At 32.4% G+C, this 4,239-nt stretch overlaps 1 long non-coding RNA gene across 1 annotated transcript; it reads right to left on the reverse strand.

The window, feature by feature from the left end:
- Positions 1 to 413: 413 nt before the first annotated feature.
- On the reverse strand, positions 414 to 3,312 carry LOC130629574 (uncharacterized). Its single transcript, XR_008981984.1, has 2 exons — positions 3,050 to 3,312; positions 414 to 618 (listed from the first exon to the last, which is right to left on the reverse strand). It is a non-coding gene; the product is annotated as an uncharacterized LOC130629574 (long non-coding RNA).
- Between the last annotated feature and the right edge of the window lie 927 nt (positions 3,313 to 4,239).

Genomic DNA, 4,239 nt, shown 5'->3' on the forward strand with positions numbered 1-4,239 from the left:
CGTCATAAGGTATTTCACTAGCTACCTTTCCCTTCATTATTCTTTTTATAAGAAAGTTCAAACTAGCCCACTCTGCATAACAGACCCCACCAGTTGTGATTTTTGCAATGCCACGCCTAGCTTAAGAACAAGGACACGTAAACAACAAAACAAAGACTGATACGAGGCAACGAGCGATGATTCACAACATGGCTAGATTTCGCTTTGAGAGCCATGTTACCACAGACATCTACGCATATATTCAACCGTTAGATAGAAATTGTAAAAATAAATCGTTGCTCGGCATTACTACTTTGAACACTTTTATAAAAAAACGAGGGGCACGAACATAATTTTTGTAGTCTGCTTTAAGAATATCGGATTTTATAAAAAGCGAGTCTGAAAATACAAAAAGTTAAAAAAAAAGTCAACAATTGCTACTCCAAAATTGTACTTGTTTTAAAAACTAAATATATACATAATTAAATTGTAAGAAACCAACAAAAAATAAATTTATCGGCGTCTTCTGTCTCCAACCTCTTCCTCATTGGCACCTTCTTTGCAGATATCAAATCCAATCTTGCACTCCGCCACAGAACCTCCTTTTATACGGCACTCCTCCTCTTCGTTGGAGCATTCCTGAATTAAAATGCAAGTGAAAAAATAGTATGTAAGTTAAATAATTGTGAACGGAAAGAATTTTTGATATACGTTTGAAAGATGCTTCAATAAAAATAAGGGAAGGATAACACGCAAAAACGTTGTCAACAAAACTCCAGCCTCAGCAAAAACAAGGGAGACATTGGACTTTTTTTGCCGCTTTTCATATCCCTTGTTTTTTAGTCTCTTTTCAGTTAAGACAGCTAGAAAAACTAATAGTCTTTCCGCATTTTCAGACATTGATCTATTCCGTGCAAAGTGAAAACATTTTCACATTAAAGAAATTGCTGGAAATAAAGTTTTTAACAAAATTGTTGACACTACCGCAGTTTTCATGGCTGAAAATGTGAAATTGTTGATACTTCGCAGTTGACACGCTGTAAAACCGCTTCTTTTGTTCATACGTTAAGTTAGGTAAACATCATTGTTATTCTGCCAGTCGCATCTATTTGCGTGTTTACTCCTTTTAATAATAAACCGTATTTTGTATGTACAAAATTGTTGCGCCGCAGTTTTTTGTTCGTTTTTTGAATCCCTTGGAGAGCAATTCATCACTTTATGTTAACATGCAATCACAGATGCACGAAATAATGAAATGGGAAATATATACTAGGAACGGTTTCTGTGTGTTTTTCTATTAACTCATTAGTCTAGTTAAATTTGCATCAGATGTAGAATTATGTTTTGCCTTACATATTTTATATTAATATCATTCCGATTTTTCAAATCCCTATAAAGGCAAAAAAGTCCTGGAAAGTCAGCATTTTAGAGCCAAAGTTTCCAAACTGGTCAATGGAGATAGGGACGGTTTGCGTGCCAAGGGATTTCCCTTCCATTATTTATAACTTGGCCTTTACTTCGGAATTTCAGGCAAAGACAAACAATATTTTGTTAGTAAATTTTATCAGATCTCATCAGATCTCACATGAGAAAGAAAATCAACAACAAAATGTTTTGCTTTCGCCTGAAATTTCGAACCCAAAGGTCAAGAAACTATACATGGAAAGGCCAATCACACAAAACCTTTATGAATTATACTAATTTTGCGCCTTATTTATTTATTTATTTGTAACGAATATTTATACAGGATTTTTCCATTCAAAAATTAGTAAAATATACAAAATATATATAATTACAAAATCTCTGTTCTTCCATGGGTCCTGTCTCCCAGCCCTCCAAAAATAGTAATAAAATTTAAAATAATAACTAAAAATGTGTTAGTAAAAATTAATATTTACAAATTAAAAAAACTCTTCATATAATTTTTACAAAATCTTCTATTGATGTCGAAGCACGTATTTTCAGAGGAAGCTCGTTGAAAGTTTTTGCACCATTAAAAAAGAAACTTTTTCTACTTGATTGCAGCTTAGTCTTAGGAAGTCGTAGTAAATGATTTTTATTTCTTGTGTTGTTTGTCATTTTTTTGAAATAATTTACAAAGTTTTCACACACGTCTCCATGAACACAGTTGAAAACTTGAAGGCAAAGACGTTTCCTTAACAGATCTTTAATTGATGCTGGTTTAAATTTTCTTGGCACGTTCTTCTTGAATATAATACGATTTGCTTGCTTTTCTAAATTTCCAACTTTAGTTGATACGTCTTGGTAGAACAACATGTAATGAATGAACAATACGTGAAAACTGGTATCAACATGGTCTTGTAAATTTTTGATGCACGACCATGTTGATACCAGTTTTCACGTATCGCCCAACTATTTTCGCGCAATCTATTCTAGCACCTTTATATCTTGCACGCTTTAAATATTTCTCTCAGGATTAGTTTTGGCATGTGCATTATGTCAGTTTCCGGTGATTAAAAAGTCAAAAAATAAAATCGTGAAAGTCGTACAGCCCCTTTTGAATTTATCAGTATTCAGGTGTTGTTTGAAATCCGTTTTTGAATTTTTGATTTTTGATTTTCGCGCAAAAATGAACGAATTTTATGCAATATTTATTTTCACAACGCTATTATGCGCAAAGATTGATGTTTTGCGCATTGTCAAATCGTGGATAAAACGAAAAAAAAAAAATTAAAAAACAGAAGTTATTCAAAGGAGAAGAAAGAAATTGTTTGCTGTACAGGTCACTTGCCAAGTTTAAACAAATCTGCGGATTTTTGTATGTGCGCGCGCATTATGGTAGATAATACACCAGCATCGTGTTGAGTAAAATGGCTAATATGAATAAAGAAATGCATCCAGATTTTTCAGAAATACATGTTTCTAAAGGCATTGAAATTTCACAAAAAAAGAAAATCCACAGGGTCGCCCGTCCTTCATATATCGCAAACGTCATGTTTCCATAACACGACGTTTTTTCTCGCAGACAGACACATAAAATACAGCTATTATTACCAGAGAAATATTCTGTAAACATTTAAACGCTTCATAACATAAAAACTCATCTTACCGCTGTGGCTGTATCATTTGCGTTCACTACAAACAAAACTGCAAAAAATGCCACCAAAGCAAAAATTAGAACTCTCATTTTGAATAAGATTTTAGAATCGCTGCTTCGATTCCTCTCTACGAATAATTAATATACTAAAAGTCAAGGAAAGGTATATAAACTTCGGCTAATTTTGTTAAAGAAAATATCAAAAGAACAGGTGAGCAAATAAATCAATTACTTCTGCTATCAAAAATCGAAGTGTTATATCCTTATAAAAATATTAAAAGAGAAGTATCACAAACATGGCTAAAAAAGAGTCGCTGTATAATTTTTTATATAAAACATATATTTCTATATGTATTTGCTTGTTAAGTGAAGCTAACAAAAATGAAAACAAAATTATTGATTTTGTTAGCTTTTTGTCTAATATTTAAAGAGTAATTCTATTTCAATTTAGATTTTCTCATGGTAATATTAAAGTGAAAATTCTCTTTTCTTTGTTTTTCACTTATGGATTGGAAGTCGTAGCTGCTCAATACACACATACTTTAAACATGTCGACTTGCTACTAAAACTTCCCCAGGATCTGATTGGTTCCGCCCGTTAAATCTCGCAATTTGATTGGGTCAACATTGTAAACAAAAGTGTTGAAGCAATCAGTATTAAGAAATCACAATTTTTAACTCTGTTTAATGAAAAAAAATTAAATTTTTGTAAAATTCAAGTCTGAATCACAGCATCACTTGCCTATTAATCTGCATGCAAAGGTTCTGCTGCGATAAACTCTAGTTATCAAGTGTACGTCCAAATAAACAAAATCAAACGTACGCTAGTTGCATTTTTCGCTGTACCCGCATTATGGAACAATCTGAGTAACGGTACATGAACAACAAAAATCAGGAAAATGGAAAGTATTTATGGCATTAAGATTTAAGGTTTAAGATTTTAGATCTAACCAAGTAAGCCAAGGTCCTAAGTTGAAATTCCACTGTAGATAGTTTTAACATTGACAAGTTCGAAGTGCGTATTATTTAGATAGAAACGGCTTTCTTACTTTGAATGTCAGCAAAATTTACTATAGTTAAAGGTTTTGAGACTAACCTGAGTCCTAACTAAATCTACATGAACAGTGACAAGTCAACATTGACAGGTTTGTAGTGCGACCTAATTAATAACAAAACATCTGAATGTTTGTTTTACAAATTTTT

This window comes from Hydractinia symbiolongicarpus, chromosome 2, assembly GCF_029227915.1.
Source record: "Hydractinia symbiolongicarpus strain clone_291-10 chromosome 2, HSymV2.1, whole genome shotgun sequence".
NCBI lineage: Eukaryota > Metazoa > Cnidaria > Hydrozoa > Anthoathecata > Hydractiniidae > Hydractinia > Hydractinia symbiolongicarpus.